We start from the raw sequence: 21,153 nt of genomic DNA on the forward strand, positions 1-21,153 counted from the left end.
ATTGGTCCTCTAGGAAGGTCCTGAAGTTGCTCAGTTACTGTAGCAGTTCTCATTGGTCCCCTAGGAAGGTCCTGAACTTGCTGCAGCTATAAAAGGTTTGCATATACTCTTGTTTACGTGCGTGTGTTGTGAGTAAAAGTCGCTCTTTAAACATCCCCTCCCTTGTGTTTGAATGCTCGCCTAAGGAGGATGATTGTAATCTAGCGCCCGACTTGTTATCAACACTAGTACACAAACAGCGTCTATTACTGTGACCGCCAGTTCGGCGCCGTGCACTATCTCCGCACTTTCCTTACCCAAGTCTGGGTAGTTAGTGGCATCCGCCAGAGCGGCACTGCATGCCCTCTCGTGCTACTTTATTATTATTTCTGTTACATGCGGTACTGCGGCTCTGTGACGCAACAGGGATAGCTTCTTTCACACAGGGTGAAGCTAACCCATGTGTGTATCCTCATTGTAGCGCCATATAGTTCGTCATTGCTTAGCAGCAGGTTCCATCTCTGCACGGTGGACCCCGGGCTGCGAACGCACCTTATTCCTTTTCTCTAATTATTTGGTGCGTTCCGCTAGCCCTAACACCCTCCATGTTACAAGTTTGCTATAGCCCCGAACTGGGACTCATACACCCTTCCAGGGATCTATGCCCTCCGCTCTGCTCCTACAATTATAAGTAAGGTTTGAGAAAGACCCTGCGGGTCGAAATGTTGCCTACCTTGAAACACTGCGGTGATACCTTTATCTTTATGTTGGTGTTTATAATAAAGAGAAAACACATTTGTCAGCAAAAACCGAAACTCTGAAAATCTTTCTTTGAGTGCGACTGTTGTTGTATGACTATAGTTTGGAGTATCCCTCCATGTTCAGTCTGCACCACCATTAGCGAGAGTTCACGTCTTGTTCGTTAATAATAAAGAAATTTTATCTTGACGGATTCTGTGGAGCTGGACATTTTTCTTTTTCTTTTTTTGAACTATGTTTCTTATACAACTTAATTTTATAGATGTGAAGTTTTAACTGCAGAATTGGATTTTGTGGATCCTGGATCACCTGTTAACTTTTGCTGCTCATGTTCACTCAAGGACTGGCCAGGAGTCATTCGTGCACTGCACCTGTTATGGAATTTCTCCTACTCTGAGAGCTGATTTTATACACCTTTTTATAAAAAAAAAATTTTTATAATTCATAAGAAATTAAACTATTAGAAAATGTTTTATGAAACTTTGCAGCCAGTATTTTATGATGTGTGCAATTTAATGTGATAAACTGGAGAAAGATCCTCTGTAAAATCTAAAAGATTTATTGTGGATTTTTAATGTACTGTGAGAATGCGCTCCTTGAGTGTGTTGGGGGACACTCGCTTGGCAACGGGATTAATGCACACAGGAACAGTTTCTCACTTAATCATACCATCTTGTTTATTTAAATACAGCGTAAACCTGTAAGAGTACAGTCCGTACTGTTACATCCATGAATCTTAGTAAGACACCAGTCTGTTCATGTAGCAGATACACCTCTCTGCCCCCTTGTCTGAAGTTACCTTCTAGGAGCTCTGTTCCACATGCTGACTCCTTGTCACTCCTGACTTCCTAGGAAGCTGCCCTACTTGGATCACTGTCCCAGATGATGCCTTGCTCCACAGGTCAAACCTGACAGTTCCAGACCCTTACAAGGTAGGTAGCTTCCCCAATGCAGTTAGCCATCACAGGCTCTGCAGGAACATTGTCTCACCGCGTGCTAATCAGGAGTCTCCACTCGCAGGAGCTTCCATCACAGACCATACAGGTATATGGCCTCACCATGTGTTCTTCAGGAAGTCTCCACTCACAGGACCTTCCAACACAGAGACCATGTGACTAAACCACAGTTTCCTTATATCGCATGAGACACACCCCTTAATAGGAGGTAAGTGGTTGGCCAGACCCATCCAGCTCTCTGGCCAACTCTGTAAGCCCAGCCCCTTACAAGCTAAACAAAGCTCGTGGAACTACAGTCCCAGAGCAACATTTCAGGCTTACAGAGCAGAGGACCTCCTCCTCTGTGACACATACCGGCTATCCACTACAACGCCGGTCACTGTCTCACAGTACCCATAAACATTTTGTTTAAGTTTTTGAGTTAAGTTTGTAACTCTGCAGTGGCATCAAGTTTTGGCCTTAGTAGTATGCAACTGTTATACAGACTGAAGATTTGTGCATGTGAGTTGGTGCAAGATGACCCTGCCAACTGTGTTCTACTTTATCACCGTGTAATCACTTCATGTGCTCATAATCTAAAACCTGAATCCAGGTTTCTGCAAAACCTATGCAGGAAAATACATAATATGTCCTTTTAGATAAACTTATTCTATTTAACACCTGCAATTGAGCATTTAGAATTTCAGAAACTCTTAAAAATTTGTTACATTCCGTCAAGTATATCAGGAGTGTCCATTTATTCAGGTGGCCCAGATCTGAAATTCGCTTGAGTAATTAAAGGAAAAGGACGCATGGTGAATCACTTGTACCATAAATCCTATTGTATTTCCAAGATCATATTGGATATGACAAAAATGAATAGGCTTTTTAGCTAGTAAATGACAACTGATTCCTTTATCTGTGCTGTTAATATTAAAATCAATCTATTTAATGAATTGCATCTGACGTGTGCCAGGGATACTTCCCTAGCAATCCAGCAGAACCTCTCCATAGGTAATGAGGGTTTCACTCTCAGGCTGTTATATGTAATTATAAAGTCAGTGCTTGATTAGTTTAATCAAGTTCATCAGAATGGACAGTCTGTCTCATCTCATTGTCTCCCAAAGCTCTCTCGGCACCACACTACCTTGCCTAATAAAAGAAAAAAGAATTTATGACCTCGTTAGTTTCTGTGCGGATTCACTTAGAACAAATTGGTCCTTAGAATTATAATTCACTACTAGAATCCTTAACAAAGATTACATCTTCTAAGCCATTAAAAGAAAATATTGAAAATGTAAAATGTGCAGTGCAGGTCCCAGCCAAGAGAAAAACAATGAACATTTAACTGAAATCAATATATAGATACTTATGAATGCAATATTTAAACATGGAGGTGATAACTATTAGTTTTGAATTTTCTTCTAATCAAGATAGATCAATATTTGTTTCCATTTTTATGTATACTTACAGAAAATCTATTTGTTTCATGGATTATTCCCATATCTATTTCAACTTTGCAACTGTAAAATAAGAGACCGTTTTTCACTTATGTAATGGACTGCTCCTTTTACCTCTGTTTAAGGCTCTGTGTGTCTGTCTTTACAGCCACAAGTCATCCATTTTTCTCAAACCATAAAATAAAATGGATGTTTCCCAAGCATCCTATAACCGATGCCACCCATGTACCAGGGGCATAACTAGTGAGGGACATGAGGGGCATGCGTCCCAAGTGCAATCAGAAGGGGGCACCATCGGCCTGCTTCTGCCATGGGTTAAGATTAGAATCTCACTTCATATGGTGGTCAGAGATGACACCCAAAGGACGTAGTTTTGCTGCACCCAGGAGTTTGATTTGGCCTATCTCCAACACCCATTTGGAAGAACATGTAAAAGGCCGGTTCCCTGCTGTCAATTGTACTTGTGTTTTTCAGATGCAAAAACAATTGCAGCTCTGACATTCTTCCAATTTCAAGGCAATGTACAGTACTATGATGAGATCATCTGATCATCCTGCTGACATCATTAATTCTCAGAGAGAAGAGTGTGAGATATGGGAAAATTATATCTAATTGATATCATTTTAATATCCAATGGAATTCCCTATCAGATACAGTTTGGCCCATAATACTTGCTCCCAAACTCAGCCCCCACCTCTGGCATTCCCTTAGGCCAAAAGGGATGTTGAATGCACATCAATCAGTGGGCTTCATTATCCAGTGAAGGCAATTCCTTCGACAGAGCAGACCAATGGCTTTTTTTAATTAGCTCAAGCAAAAAGGCCTTCGAAACTCACCCCAGGGGGTCAAAAAGAATAGACCCTGTGTCCCCCAGCACCAAGTCCAGCAATTATTACAGGGGTGTGAACTCTTGTGCAGTTACCAGCCAACTGGCATCCTTTGTTGGACTCAGGCTGACATGCAGACATATTGCATGCAGACCGCAGATCCCAGGCTCAACAGCACAAAGCTCTGAGATATTGAATTTAGAAAATGACCTATAAAAAAAGAATGCAATATCTATGAACCTAGCCGAGCACATAATCGGAATCTGCATTTCTTTCCCCACAAGCCCATACCATGCAGCCACCTTTAAAACTCTGCGTTATTGAGTTATAAAGCATAGCTACTAGAAATTAAATATGGCTGCCATATTTGGTCTCCCTGCACAAATAAAATCCAGCACAACCCAGTGGCACCTCCGCCGACCCATTTAGAGCTTCGGGTGGAAAGTTATGGGCATCCATGGTTCTGACCAGAATATCATTCTCTCAGATATGGGAGGAGAGGCTGCACAGCCCAGAGGTTGGTGCAGTGTTGTGGGAGGGAGCAGCCTAGGGGATAATAGGCAGCTCCTCATTCTGGACTGAGTTTTTCTACTGGCAGGAGGCTCGTTAGCTGATGCGGCCAGGGAATCACGTAACAAAGATTTGAACCTGTGATTCATCAGCACCTCCATGTGGTCACATGCTACATAACACAGTAATTGTAATCTATCTGTATCCTACCCCTGTACTACACTCCTGACTGTATACTTTTTATTATTATTATTCATTTTTATAGCGCCATTTATTCCATGGTGCTTTACATGTGAATTAGGGCAAATATAGACAAGTACAATAAACATGAGTAAAACAAGGCACACACAAGTACAGGAGAGGACCCTGCCCGCGAGGGTTCACAGTCTACAGGGGATGGGGAGGATACACTAGGTGAGGGTAGAGCTGGTCATGTGGCGGTTCAGTATACTGGGGATCACTGCAGGTTGTAGGCTTGTCAGAAGAGGTGGGTCTTCAGGTTCCTTTTGAAGGTTTCCGTGGTAGGTGAGAGCCTGATGTGTTGGGGTAGAGAGTTCCAGAGTATAGGGAAAACACAGGAGAAGTCTTGGATGCGGTTGTGGGAGGAAGAGATGTGAGAAGAGTAGAGAAGGAGATCATGAGATGATCGAAGGTTGCGTGTAGGTAGGTAACGGGAGACCATGTCACAGATGTATGAAGGAGTCAGATTGTGAATGGCTTTGTATATCATTGTTAGTTTTTTGAACTGTAGCCTCTGGGCAATAGGAAGCCAGTGAAGAGCCTGGTAGAGAGGAGAGGCTGGGGAGTAACGGGGAGACAGGTGGATTTGTCAGGCAGCAGAGTTTAGGATGGATTGGAGTGGTGCCACAGTGCTAGAGGGGAGGCCAGAGAGTACGAGGTTGCAGTAGTGGAGGCGGGAGATGATAAGGGCATGTACTAGTGTTTTTGTGGTTTCATTGACAAGGAATGCACGGATCTGGGAATGTTTTTGAGTTGGAATCAGCAAGAGGAGGCAAGGGCTTGGATATGTGGCTTGAAAGAGAGGGTAGAGTCAAGGATCACCCCGAGGCACCGAGCGTGCGGGACCGGGGAAAGTGAGCAGCCATTGACATTGATGGATAGGTCAGGTGGAGGGGTAGAGTGAGGTGGGGGAAAGATGATGAATTTTTTTACACTAAGGTTAGAATAGGGTTAGGGTTAGGGGTAGGATTAGGGGTAGGGTTAGGGGTAGGGTTAGGGTTAGGGGTAGGGTTAGGGGTAGGGGTAGGGGTAGGGTTAGAGTTAGGGGTAGGGTTAGGGGTAGGGTTAGGGGTAGGGTTAGGGTTTCGGTATGTGCACACGTATTCTGTTCCTCTGCGGATTTTTCCGCTGCGGATTTGATAAATCCGCATAAACCGCTGTGGATTTATCGCGGATTTACCGCGGTTTTTCTGCGCATTTCACTGCGGTTTACAACTGCGATTTTCTATTGGAGCAGTTGTAAAACCGCTGCGGAATCCGCAGAAAGAAGTGACATGCTGTGGAATGTAAACCGCTGCGTTTCCGTGCAGTTTTTCCGCAGCATGTGCACAGCGATTTTTGTTTCCCATAGGTTTACATTGAACTGTAAACTCATGGGAAACTGCTGCGGATCTGCAGCGTTTTCCGCAGCGTGTGCACATACCTTTAGAATTAGGCTATGTGCACACGGTGCGGATTTTGCTGCGGATCCGCAGCAGTGTTCCATCAGGTTTGCAGTTCCATGTAAACATATGGAAAACCAAATCCGCTGTGCCCATGGTGCGGAAAATACCACGCGGAAATGCTGCGTTGCATTTTCCGCAGCATGTCAATTCTTTGTGCGGATTCCGCACCGTTTTACACCTGTTCCTCAATAGGAATCCACAGGTGAAATCCGCACAAAAAAACACTGGAAATCCACGGTAAATCCGCAGGTAAAACGCAGTGCCCTTTACCCGCGGATTTTTCAAAAATGATGCTGAAAAATCTCACACGAATCCGCAACATGGGCACATAGCCTTAGGGTTAGGGTTGGAATTAGGGTTGTGGTTAGGGTTGTGATTAGGGTTATGGCTACAGTTGGGATTAGAGTTAGGGTTGTGATTAGGGTTATGGCTACAGTTGGGATTAGGGTTAGGGGTGTGGGGGGGTTAGTGTTGGAGTTAGAATTGAGGGGTTTCCACTGTTTAGGCACATCAGGGGTCTCCAAACGCAACATGGCGCCACCATTGATTCCAGCCAATCTTGTATTCATAAAGTCAAATGGTGCTCCCTCAATTCCGAGCCCCGACGTGCGCCCAAACAGTGGTTTACCCCCACATATGGGGTACCAGCATACTCAGGACAAACTGCGCAACAATTACTGGGGTCCAATTTCTCCTGTTACCCTTGTGAAAATAAAAAAATGCTTGCTAAAATATCATTTTTGAGATAAGAAAAATTATTTTTTATTTTCACGGCTCTGCGTTGTAAACGTCTGTGAAACACTTGGGAGTTCAAAGTGCTCACCACATATCTAGATAAGTTCCTTGCGGGGTCTAGTTTCTAAAATGGGGTCACTTGTGGGGGGTTTCTACAATTTAGGCACACCAGGGGCTCTGCAAACGCAACGTGACGTCCGCAGACCATTCCATCAAAGTCTGCATTTCAAAAGTCACTACTTCCCTTCTGAGCCCCGACGTGTGCCCAAACAGTGGTTTACCCCCACACATGGGGTATCAGCGTACTCAGGAGAAACTGGACAACAACTTTTGTGGTCCAATTTCTCCTGTAACCCTTGGGAAAATAAAAAATTCTGGGCTAAAAAATTATTTTTGAGGAAAGAAAACGTATTTATTATTTTCACGGCTCTGTGTTATAAACTTCTGTAAAGCACTTGGGGGTTGAAAGTGCTCACCACATATCTAGATAAGTTCCTTTGGGGGTCTAGTTTCCAAAATGGGGTCACTTGTGGGGGGTTTCTACTGTTTAGGCACATCAGGGGCTCTGCAAACGCAACGTGACGCCCGCAGACCATTCCATCAAAGTCTGCATTTCAAAAGTCACTACTTCCCTTCTGAGCCCCGACGTGTGCCCAAACAGTGGTTTACCCCCACACATGGGGTATCAGCGTACTCAGGACAAACTGGACAACAACTTTTGTGGTCCAATCTCTCCTGGAACCCTTGGGAAAATAAAAAATTCTGGGCTAAATAATTATTTTTGAGGAAAGAAAACGTATTTATTATTTTCACTGCTCTGTGTTATGAACTTCTGTGAAGCACTTGGGGGTTCAAAGTGCTCACCTCACATCTAGATAAGTTCCTTTCGGGGTCTAGTTTCCAAAATGGGGTCACTTGTGGGGGGTTTCTACTGTTTAGCCACATCAGGGGCTCTGCAAACGCAACGTGACGCCCGCAGAGCATTCCATCAAAGTCTGCATTTCAAAACGTCACTACTTCACTTCCGAGCCCTAGCATGTGCCTAAACAGTGGTTTACCCCCACAGATGGGGTATCAGCGTACTCAGGAGAAACTGGACAACAACTTTTGGGGTCAAATTTCTCCTGTTACCCTTGGGAAAATAAAAAATAGCGGGCTAAAAAATCATTTTTGAGAAAAGAATTTTTTTTTTTAATTTTCATGGCTCTGCGTTATAAACTTCTGTGAAGCACTTGAGGGTTTAAAGTGCTCAGTATGCATCTAGATAAGTTCCTTGGGGGGTCTAGTTTCCAAAATGCTGTCATTTCTGGGAGATCTCCAATGTTTAGGCACACAGGGGCTCTCCAAACGTGACATGGTGTCCGCTAATGATTGGAGCTAATTTTCCATTTAAAAAGCCAAATGGCGTGCCTTCCCTTCTGAGCCCTGCCGTGCGCCCAAACAGTGGTTTACCCCCACATATGGGGTATCTGCGTACTCAGGACAAACTGGACAACAACATTTGTGGTCCAATTTATCCTATTACCATTGGCAAAATAGGAAATTCCAGGCTAAAATATCATTTTTGAGAAAAGAAAAATTATTTTTTATTTTCATGGCTCTGCATTATAAACTTCTGTGAAGCACCTGGGGGTTTAAAGTGCTCAGTATGCATCTAGATAAGTTCCTTGGGGGGTCTAATTTCCAAAATGGGGTCATTTGTGGGGGAGCTCCAATGCATAGGCACACGGGCTCTCCAAACGCTACATGGTGTCCGCTAACAATTGGAGCTAATTTTCCATTCAAAAAGTCAAAAGGCGCGCCTTCCCTTCCGAGCCCTTCCGTGTGCCCAAACAGTGGTTTGCCCCCACATATGAGGTATCGGCGTACTCGGGAGAAATTGCTCAACAAATTTTCGGATCCATTTTATCCTATTGCCCATGTGAAAATGAAAAAATTGAGGCGAAAATAAATTTTTTGTGAAAAAAAAGTACTTTTTCATTTTTACGGATCAATTTGTGAAGCACCTGAGGGTTTAAAGTGCTCACTAGGCATCTAGATAAGTTCCTTGGGGGGTCCAGTTTCCAAAATGGGGTCACTTGTGGGGGAGCTCCAATGTTTAGGCACACAGGGTCTCTCCAAATGCGACATGGTGTCCACTAACGATGGAGATAATTTTTCATTCAAAAAGTCAAATGGCGCTCCTTCCCTTCCGAGCCTTACCATGTGCCCAAACAGTGGTTTACCTCCACATGTGAGGTATCAATGTACTCAGGAGAAATTGCCCAACAAATTTTAGGATCCATTTTATCCTGTTGTCCATGTGAAAATGAAAAAATTGAGGCTAAAAGAATTTTTGTGTGAAAAAAAAGTACTTTTTCATTTTTACGGATCAATTTGTGAAGCACCTGGGGGTTTAAAGGGCTCACTATGCATGTAGATAAGTAACTTGGGGCATGTAGTTTCCAAAATGGGGTCACTTGTGGGGGAGCTCCAATTTTTAGGCACACGGGGGCTCTCCAAACGTGACATGGTGTCCGCTAAAGAGTGCAGCCAATTTTTCATTCAAAAAGTCAAATGGCGCTCCTTCCCTTCCAAGCCCTGCCGTGCGCCCAAACAGTGGTTTACCTCCACATATGAGTTATCAGCGTACTCAGGACAAATTGGACAACAACTTTCGTGGTTCAGTTTCTCCTTTTACCATTGGGAAAATAAAAAAATTGTTGCTGAAAAATCATTTTTGTGACTAAAAAGTTAAATGTTCATTTTTTCCTTCCATGTTGCTTCTGCTGCTGTGAAGCACCTGAAGGGTTAATAAACTTCTTGAATGTGGTTTTGTGCACCTTGACGGGTGCAGTTTTTAGAATGGTGTCACTTTGGGTATTTTCAGCCATATAGACCCCTCAAACTGACTTCAAATGTGAGGTGGTCCCTAAAAAAAATGGTTTTGTAAATTTCGTTGTAAAAATGAGAAATCGCTGGTCAAATTTTAACCCTTATAACTTCCTAGCAAAAAAAAATTTTGTTTCCAATATTGTGCTGATGTAAAGTAGACATGTGGGAAATGTTACTTATTAACTATTTTGTGTCACATAACTCTCTGGTTTAACAGAATAAAAATTCAAAATGTGAAAATTGCGAAATTTTCAAAATTTTCACCAAATTTCCGTTTTTATCACAAATAAACACAGAATTTATTGACCTAAATTTACCACTAACATGAAGCCCAATATGTCACGAAAAAACAATCTCAGAACCGCTAGGATCCATTGAAGCATTCCTGAGTTATTACCTCATAAAGGGACACTGGTCAGAATTGCAAAAAACGGCAAGGTCTTTAAGGTCAAAATAGGCTGGGTCATGAAGAGGTTAAAGAAAGAGGCAAATTCTTCAGCTGAAATGAGAGGGGAGCAAGGAGATGCTGGAGGATGGAGTAGAGAATTGAAAGTGTTGAACAGCTGTTTAGGGTTGTGAGTCAGGGAGGATATGAGGGATGAGAAGTAAGTTTGTTTTGCGGCAGTGAGCGTGGACTTGAAGCTGGCAAGGGACTGCTTGTATGCAGTGAAGTGCTCAGCAGAACGAGATCTCTTCCATCGCCGTTCAGCGATCCTGGAAGCCCATTTCAGTTCTTTGGCCAGGCTGGTTAGCCAGGGCTGCCTGTTGATTCTACGAGTTTTGCTATGCATGAGTGGGGCAGCCGAAATGAGTGTTGCTGTTATTGTGGAGTTATAAAAAGAGGCAGCAGCATCTATTTCATGAAAGGAAGCTATGTCTGTAAGAGGGAGAAGGGACTCAGAGAGTGATTGTAAATTGAGGTGTTTGAGATTTCTGCGAGGGTGAGTGAGTTTGTGGAGTGGAGGTTGCGCGCTAGGAGGGGAGAGAGAAGAAAATGTCAGTAGGTTGTGGTTAGACAGGGGGAGGGGTGAGTTAGTGAGATTAGTAAGGGAACAGAGGTGGGTGAAGATGAGGACCAATGTGTGGCCATCTTTATGGGTGGCTGCAGATAACCATTGAGTGAGACCAAATACTTGTATATTGTTCTTGTGTATATACATATATACCTGTATCTTTCTAGTGCACCTTTCGGAGATTAAATACAAAAGCGCCTTAATAACTCCTACCTATAAGGGAAGCCTTTCCGGTGACTATTTGCCCTCTGTGCACTTCCCTGACTGACATGGGGTAAGTGGGAGCACCAGAGAGCTGATCTCTGCTGGGTCCTTTTCTTCCCTCCCCAGAGGTGAATGAAGTTGACACACCACTTCCCCTGTACAATACGTCACAAAGAGGATAGCAGGAAGGTAAGTGTTCCAATGGAGCTGAATATACAGAGGAGTTTCATTGGGGAAAAACAGTTTGAGGGGACAATATGGAGGACATTTTAGAATATGGCAGCATGGGAGACAGTGTAAGGTTACAGTATGAGGTAAAATATCAGAAGGAGGAAAATTCAGAGGAGGTGCACAATATATAGACTGAACGGTGTAGGGGTGACACAGTGTGAGGGGCCAGTAGGTGGACAGTATAGAGAAGGGGCGACATAGGGGGTATTGTGAGGGTACAGTACAGTGTGAAGGGGACAGTTGAAAGAGAGCAGATAAGTGTGAGGAGGGGGCACACAATAACAACTGGATAGTGGTGGCGACACAGTCTGAGGTGACAATATATAGAAAGGGCAGTGTCAGGACAATGTGAAGGATCATTATGGAGAAGATAGTATGCAGAGGGGGGAATTTTGAGGAGGGACACAGTATAGAATCTGGGCAGCATGGGGAAACACAGTGTGAGGATATAGAAACATACACCGTAAAGAGAGAGGGCAGCATAGGGGAAAAAGTGTATGGAAAAGTATGCAGAGGTGAGATGTGTAGCAGGCACACTATAGAGAGGGGACTATAGGGGGGGGACACACTGTGAGGAAACAGTGTGAAAAAGGGGCCCAGTATTTAAAAGGGCCAGAGTCGGCAGGGACACTGAAGATAAAGACAGTTTGGCAGCTATAGTTAATAAGGGTGGACAGTGTGGCAGTTATAGCTCATAAGGATGAACAGTGTAATGGTTATAGTTAAAGTGGTTGTCTCACAAACAAAGTACATTTTAATCAATAGATCTTAGAAAAAATAAGTTCCAAAATTTCATGTGTTAAAAAAAGTTCCTGTCCTGAGATAATCTTATGAAGGTGTAATGGACGTGTCTGACCATGCAGGAACATGGTTGGATATACCACAGTGCTGGGGTCTTGGGTTGAAATCCTACCAAGGACAACATCTGCAAGGAGTTTGTATGTTCTCCTCGTGTTTGCTTGGTTTCCTCTGGGTACTATAATTTCCTCTTACACTCCAATAACACATTAATAGGCCATTTAGATTGTGTGCCACAATGGGGACAGTGACGATAATGTCTGTAAAGCGCTGTGGGGTTAATGGTGCTATATAAGTGAGTAAAATAAATAAAAATATGCAAGGTTAGGCATGGGAAAAAATAGCCTGGTGTTGAACTGGTTAAGTTATTGCTGTTTTGGTTCTATGTTGTTTTTTTTTTTTCTTTTTGCAGAAGCAGTATTACTTTTGTCTAGAGGTTATGCTCAGTATTCACTCAAATCAACCGATCTCCTAATATTAAAAGAGGTCCACCACTTACAGATCACTGACAGTCTGACTGCTTGGACACCTACAGATGCTTAATTAAAATGAAGGGCAAAGTGGATTCCAACTAATCAGAATTGTACGGCACATCAAAGTGTTATTTCATAGATTTTATTGTGAGAGTGCATCTTTAAAAACCCCATATGATGGCAAATGTCAATGTTTTATATAACATACACCAAACTAGGACACATTTACTACAGCAATTGTAATAAACTGATGATGTTATTCCATTTAATGACCTGTACTACTGTAGACCCAGATATGTAATTGATGAACTTGTAAGAGTAAATCAGGTGGTCATATGTCTTGATGGTACAGATGGGAAAAAGATAAAATGCCATGTATTCAATGTTTAACTTGCCCTATTGCTCTACCACCTAAAATTAAATTCAAATCTCATGAAGTTGGTTCTGTCCATAATCATTACATCACAGTCTAATCAATGAGATACATTCCTGTAATACATTGTACTAATTGAAAAGGTAATGTGCTGGAAAATGCAAATTTTAGATAGATCATTCCACTATTGTGATTAATTCCTAAACAGTTTGATGTATGTGTCCTGCTTTTTTAATGTAGAACTAAAGAGATGTTCAAAAAAACGGGGAAAAAAATTATTTGACCATGTTGACAGGAAAACAAAAAGCAAAAAATAGGAAAATTGATGCTTACAATTTGTATTTGTGTCTTGCTTTTGTTTTTCATACTGACCTGAATAAATGTTCATTCAAATAGCATACATGGTTTTAGATGATTTTTCGACAATTTAACTTTACTTTGTTGGATACATCTGTCAGATAATGTATAAGAAAATATTTTGTTTGAAGCATCCTTTCAATTTCCATTTACCCTCATTAAAAGGGTAGAAAAAAACATTATTACTTCCTTCCTGAAACAGTGCCACTCTTGACTAGGGACTTTGTCATCAAGTGCAGCTTAACAGAATTTATCAAGCTTTCGACAAATCTCTGTACTCACTCTATTAGACTGCAGATTGCTGAATAATGAAAGTGTGCAATGCACACACTGTTAGAATTCCTCTTTATTTTCAGCACAGGTGACCACAAGTATAACATTTGCAGACACGTGCCAAGTAGATTCTCATCGAATTCTCTTAATGTTATATTGAGGGAAGCAGTAAAAAATTGGGGGAAGTGGAATAGAATCTAGTACTGTATCTGTCAAAAAAACTGAACTCCTTGTGCTTCCTCCATCTATTGAACTTCCCAAAACAAATATTGCCATTTCTGTGTGTTTCTGTTTACTATATGGAGATATACTGTACATTATTAATTTATTACATATTCTTTTATGTATTAATTTGTATTTCTAATATTTATCTTTTAAATTTCAGTTTTGTATTTTTTATGGATATCTATGATCATTCAAGTGGATTCATATATAAGTTTGCTCCCCACTAACTTGGTCCTTTCAAAGTCCTTGAGCAGGTAAATCCTGTATATCATCCGTCCCTTCCACCGCACCTGAATATTACTGACATCTTTCATGTCTCCCTCTTAAAACCCGTTCACATGTCTCGGTTTTCTGAGTCATCTGCCGGGACTTCGGGTACGTCTTTGGATGAGTTTGAGGTGAATGCGATTGTTGGTTCCAAGGCGGTGCATTGCAAAAAAATGTTTTTGGTCGACTGGAAGGGTCATGGGCTGGAGGATAGGACCTGGGAGCCCTTTGAGCACATTCGTGCCCACCAGCTTATTGCGGCCTTTGAGCGTGGCAAGGCTCATGGGGGGGGTGCTAGGAGGAGGGTAATGTTAGGCGCTGAGATTCTCCCTCTGCACAGGATGGATCCCAAGCCTTATCTTCTCCTGCAGTCTCCAATTCGGTCTCGACCACAGTAGATGCTGCTCAGCAAAGACGTTGGTCTCAGCATCTTGCTCAGACTCAGGCTGTGCGCATTATTTCCACTGCCTCTCCAGGTTCAGCTTTGGTAACTAACAATAGAAAGCAGCCAGCAGTCATTCCTGTGACCATGTCCAGGATTTGCTCTACTGAGCATGCTTGTGAAGTGGTGACCTCTCATTGGTTGTCGGTCGTCAGCTGCCAGGTCCTGTTGTAGTTCCAGATTGGCCAGCGAGCTAGGTCCTGTCTGATTGGCACAGTCTATAAAAGGATCTTTGGCACACCCGGCAGTGCGCTAAGATCATTTATGTTTTGTGAGTGTGTGGAACCTAACGGTAGTGTGGCCTTGTCTGCGTGTGCTGAGGGCAGGTGTATAGCCTTTAGAATTCTGGCACCTCCGGAGAGGCATTTGAGTGAATCTATGGCAGGTGTTAAGCCTTTAGAATTCCGGCACCTCTGGAGAGGAGTTCGTGTGCATGCACACACTGTGTTTGTGTCCACTACCTGTTCCCTTGCCCCAGTGAGGGTAGCATTCTCCTGTGAAGTTAACAGGGTTTATGTTTAGCGCTATACCTGCTCTGTTACTGTGTGTGAGTGACATAGCTCTACTACAGAGCATCTTTTCTGTTGCTATATGTGATTGACACAGTCTCGTGTGCTATACACTGAGTTACATTTAACTCAGTGCGAGCTAACTAGTGCTCGCTGTCTTGTTCCGCCATTGCTCATACTAGCTGCAGTTTTCCATCTCTGCATGGTGGACCCCAGATTGTGATCGCACTTCATCTTAATTTATATTTAGTGCGATCTGCAACCCTAACACTCATAATCGTTTTTAGTTTCTGTAAAATATTTGCTCTTTTCATTTAACATGTCTCCATGCATATATTAATGTATTTGGGGAGACAAATAGAAAAGTAAAGCCAGTACCATTCAACCTGTGTGTTTTAACTTGTCCTTAATCTGAACTTTGGACTGAGCAATCAAGCCTGCAGGTACCAATTGCTCACATAATAAGGTGCACTGCAAACATGTTTTTGAGCAGACACTCACCAGTCCTGTAAAAGCCAATGGATTATTCAGAAAAACATGTTTAAAACAGGCTGAAGTGAGGGAAGGCGCAAGTCCCGGGCTTTATTTACACTTTACACATGGCATATAACTATTGGTCCAGGCTGGTATTTAATGTGCCTCCTGCTCGTCTGACGCCAAACCCCCTGACGAAGGCTAACGCCGAAACACGTGTCGGGAACTGGCACCATTCCAACAGGAGGAGAGGAATGCAGGTAAATTTATGGATATATCCTTCTAATATGGTTACCTTTATTAATTTAGTGTTACAAGAGTTTGCAGCCCCATAGTATCGAGTGGACTTTTGTCCTACCATAATTACTTACGAATTGGCACTGCTTATATGCTCTACTTTTTTTACTGCATCTACCTGATCCCATCCTGTTGTTATGTGTTGGCCTTAGTGTTTGATCACCGTGCTTTAATTTAATAATGAAAGATTTTCTGTAGTCTCCAAATAAAGATTTATCACTTTTTTCATTGCCTTGTTTAGCTATATTTGGTGAATAGGCTTAAATACTAAAAGAAGTGCAGGAGACAAGGATTTATATGTAGGTGTGGTGGAGACAGCAAGAGATCCACTGCTCCTGATGCACGATTCACAAAGAATGCTTCATAAGTAGTGTTGAGCGATACCATCCGATATTCAAAGGTATCGGTATCGGATGGTATCGGCCGATATCCAAAAAATATCGGATATCGCCGATACCGATACCCGATACCAATGCAAGTCAATGGGAAACAAATATCGGAAGGTATCCTGGATGGTTCTCAGGGTCTGAAGGAGAGGAAACTCTCCTTCAGCCCCTGGGATCCATATTCATGTAAAAAATAAAGAATAAAAATAAAAAATATGGATATACTCACCCCTCCGACGAACCCTGGCTGTCACCGCTGCAAGCGTCTGCCTCCGTCCCTAAGAATGCAGTGAGTGAAGGACCTTCGATTACGTCGTGGCCGCTCATGTGACCGTGACGTCATCGAAGGTCCTTCACTCACTGCATTCTTAGTAACGGAGGCAGACGCTCGCAGCGGTGACAGCCAGGGTTCGTTGGAGGGGTGAGTATATCCATATTTTTTATTTTTGTTCTTTATTTTTTACATGAATATGGATCCCAGGGCCTGAAGGAGAGTCTCCTCTCCTCCAGACCCTGAGAACCATACGCACCGCACAGGCCGATTCCGATTTCCGATATCGCAAAAATATCGGAACTCGGTATCAGAATTCCGATACAGCAAATATCGGCCGATACCCGATACTAGCAGTATCAGAAGGCTTAACACTATTCATAAGGTTGAATATTTTGTGGAGCTGTGGGAGATATACATATAGCTGTCCAGGTATTCCCACCTTCAGCCTCACTACTGCCTCATTTTTTACATGTTGTTAGATTTCTTACATATGTTTCAATAAAGATTATTTGTAGTCGTCTACTTGTTTTTTTTTTTAATTTTTTTTGGTGGTATATTTGATATGTGACCAGGCCCCAGTTATATTGATAGTGGTTTTAGGTGTGTTCTCTACAAATAAAGTATAATTCAGACTCACATGGGCCGTATATCTTGCACTTTGGTTGATTGATTGCCTCATTGTTCATCTTTTACATGTTGGACACTGAGCTTCCCTTTTTAAAGTATGTTTAGAATACAATTCAGCATTTTGCCAGTCTTAGCTACTTTATCATTCTGGTAGTTCTCTTCAATAATATTTATTGAGAGTTTACAACACAAATACAACACTAACAATATCTTATGTTAGAATATTGGCAAACTATTGTGCAGCTGCAATCCTCTGCTGTAACGTCTGTATACTCTTTTGCTTCCCCCCTGCCCAGGAGATGTGGTATGATCAGACCATGTTCCTGCACAGTCAGACACAGCAATTACACAGTACACAGCAGGGGCACATTTATATGATTATCTCAGCACAGGAACATTTTTTAACAAATCCAAGTGTGGAATTTATGATTATTCCAAGATCTATTAATTAGAATGTACTTCATTTGTAGAAAAAATACATTTAAATCAGAGATGGGACAAAAAAAAGGAATGTGAAATTAGAAAGAAACAAAACAGTATTAACAACAACCTTGGAAGCCTGATTCTGTGGGATTTTCAATAAACAGCCTGAAGGAACACTGAGCAGGATAGGTGAGAGTAATGAAGAAGAGTTATTTCAGCTTTATCCATTTTCCATGTAGGACTCCCAACTTCAAGTAAAGTTGGCAAATGTGAGATTCACAATTGCAATGATTCCTTTGAATATAAAAGACGTTTAGGTTAGCAATAACTTCCTCTGTGGATGGAATTAGAGGGATTTTCCATTTATTGGGTAACCACTATTTTTGCAATTATTAATAATTTGCATATTAAAGGTCTTGATTGTGGAGGGACTGATTACAGGCCAATAAATAGGAGGGCTAAGTGTGTATAATATAGCTGCCTGTAGTATGCATAGTGTATGTCAGGGGACTGTATGGGGTAGAAGAAGATGTTGAGTCAAGAAAAGTTATAGTGAACAGTAATGAATGTGAAGTATTTGCATTTTATCCTTATGGCCGGTTTGTGTCTCGCCATTCACAAGTATTGGGGAGATCTCTCAACTACGGAAACCATTACAAAACATAGCGATATGGTTTGCATCACTCAGGGTAGTATAGAGTTAACAGAAAAAGCAAGGGATTAGCCCATACACTGGGAGGGTTAGATCTGATAAGAAGTAGAAGAAGCACTTCCTGCTTTAGGCAGTGGAAGAGAGTCAGGTGGAGAGTCAAGTTTAGAGTCCAGTACTGATGAAGTTCAGTCAGAAGGAGTGCTAGCCAGTGACAGTATTTGACAAGTTTCAAGGTAGAATATAGCAGCGGCAAAGTAGTCCTGTCAAGTCTCCAAACAGTACAAGCACACATCTGAAGCTTTGTGCAGATCCAGGGCATTCTTGGGCATAGTGTTGTGAATTCTGCTCTTGGGCTCCCTCCGGTGGTTGTTGATGGTAATGCAGTTATTCCTGAGCAGCAGTCTTGGACAGGTGTTTCTGCTAATTGCAATTTTGACTGGGGTATTTAGCTGTGCAGGACTCATTAGTCCTTGCCAGTAGTCAATGTTCCTTTGGGAGTGTTGGTCCTCTGCCTGGCCTCTCCTGCTTGCTGCCATTTCAGCTAAGATAAGTGTTTGCTTCATTTTTTTAGACACACTGCTGTGTGTTTATTTTCTGTGCTTATCCTGTTTCTATTTTTGTTCCTGCTAGACTGTGCCTGATGTTTTTCTCAGTCTAGTTGGACTCGCTGGAGTCGCAGATATACTCTCCACATCTTTAGTTAGGTGGTGGAGTTTTTGTATTTTTCTGCTGTGGATATTTTGTAGTGTTTTATGCTGACCGCATAGTATCCTGTACTTTCCTTTCCTATCTAGGTAGAAGTGGCCTCCTTTGCTTATCCCTGTTTTCTGTCTGCGTGTGTCTTTTCCTCTCCTACTCACAGTCATTATTTGTAGGGGGCTACCTATCCTTTGGGGATCTACTCTGAGGCAAGAGAGTTTTCCTATTTCCATCTTTAGGAATATTTAGTCCTTAGGCTGTGTCGAGGTGTCTAGGTCTGGTTAGGCACACCCCACGGCTACTTCTAGTTGCTGTGATAGGATCAGGGTTTGCGGTCAGTAAAGTTACCACTGCTCCAGCGAAGGTCATTTCATGCTGCTCCAAGGCCACCTGATCATAACAGCATAGGGCCTGGAAAAGACATTGAGTGCCATGTTTCTGTTTCCCCTGTGAGGAAGATGTCAGCCTGGTCTCAACAAGAGGGAAGGATATTGGGCCTCAGAAAGCTGCCATGCCAGATAGAAGGTCCTTGGTACCAACAGGAGCTGTTGGGGTGCGGACAGGTCAGACAGAATAGAGTTGAGCATTGATAGTACACTGGACAAAGAGAACATCATTTAGAGATAATTCTGTCTCACTCTCTGTGTCACAACCGCATGTATTTGAATTGCACAGTAAAGCTGAACCTGTAGAACCGGACCTAAGGTCTCCTGTCATGTGTGCAACTGCATCCGATCCCATGCATGGGGAAGTAACAGAGACTCCCGAACGACAAGTAAGTAAAGAAAGCACCCCACAGCACATCACACTCAACTCTGATTCCTGTTCAGCAGAGGGGTTTCAGGGCAAAGAGATCTCAGTTCAGGCCCACAGCCACCATCTCTGTCCCCCCTCAGGACCATTTGAAGTTACCTCCTAGCAGTATGCGCAAAACATCTCCTAATCATTTGGCTCAGTCCCGATTTTGTGTAACATTAAGTCTTGATGGGAAAGTTTGTGAATATGAACACTGCATTCTGAGCAATGTAATTGCATTGGGAGACTAATTGAGAAAATGGTCAAATAAATAAACTAAACTAAAAGTATTGCCAGTCTCACAACCTAGTGCAATGCATGCATTGTTAATGGATATGCTGCACTGCCAGAAAGGTTGTGAAAATATATCTGAAAGCATATAATCTTGGAATAATACTATTATGTTAGATATGGGTCTATTATGTATATTAAATTGGTGGTCTAGTTATAGAAGGGATGTGGTACTGTAAAGTTGATGTGTAACAATGCTTACATTCCTGCCAAAAGCCTAGAATTCTATGTAAAATGTAAGATATATCACAAATGAAAAGTAATTTCATTTTTTAGTGAAATATTATTTTTTTTTACATCTGCTTCTACACCCCCTGGTACTTTTCTGTGTCAAAATTAGATTATTTGTAATGAGTTCATTAGACAGATGTACCTTGTTCTGTGTTTCAATGGGTCAAAGCCTTGATGAATGGTTTAGCTTGTAAGTAGCTTTAGGGAAAGATTCTGTCGCTGAGCTGGCACCACCTTAATTAAGAAGACCAAGACAAAAAGGATATATTGAACACTAGAGGATTCATTTCCAAAGTCTCAGGTCTTACAAAATATTACATATATAATGTAGCATTATTCTTCAATCAACCATAATCCTTAAATTTCCCTCCTTGGGTCTGAAGCTTTAATAGACCAGGGGTTTTGGATCAGTTTCTATGTGAATCTGTCAGTGCTCAAGAGAGGCCCTTGACACCATTCTGACTTAATATGAGATGCATCTGCAGCTACTTTGACAAAATTGACATAGTCTAGAGAGGAAAGCAATCACCCAGTGCAGCATTACCGAGCATTTACACTTGAGCCGTGCAGCCAGAGAGCAAATCTTGACCTTTAGAAGTTCTCAGATTATATTTCTTTGCCTAAAGCCAGCAAGTTATTGTTAGGAATTTGTTGCTATTCAAAGTAGATTTCATGGGGTTACTTGTGGGTTTAGTTCAATACATCAATCATTTTGGGTAGGATTTTTTAAAGCCAGTGGTTTTTCTAGAAGACAGGAGCATTTCTATAACATTTCCAATCTTCCATAAAGCCCCACAGAAATATCTGTCATGAAATACTGTCATTTACTTTTCTATGCATGTTTGTGTTTCTAAATTGTGAATTTATCGAAAGTTGTGAGGTTTCCTCACTAAAAAAGTTTAAAAAAAAATATGATTAAAATGAAAAAATATATGTTTACAACACCACCTCTCACCGTTTTCCCCATTAAAAATAAATAATACAAAAAAGGCACATGCTGTATCGCTGTGTCTGGAAATGTCCAATCTATTAAAATATAAAATATATATTTACGGTAAAAATGGTAAAGAAAAAC

Source organism: Ranitomeya imitator, chromosome 4 (assembly GCF_032444005.1).
Source record: "Ranitomeya imitator isolate aRanImi1 chromosome 4, aRanImi1.pri, whole genome shotgun sequence".
Taxonomy (NCBI): Eukaryota; Metazoa; Chordata; class Amphibia; order Anura; family Dendrobatidae; genus Ranitomeya; species Ranitomeya imitator.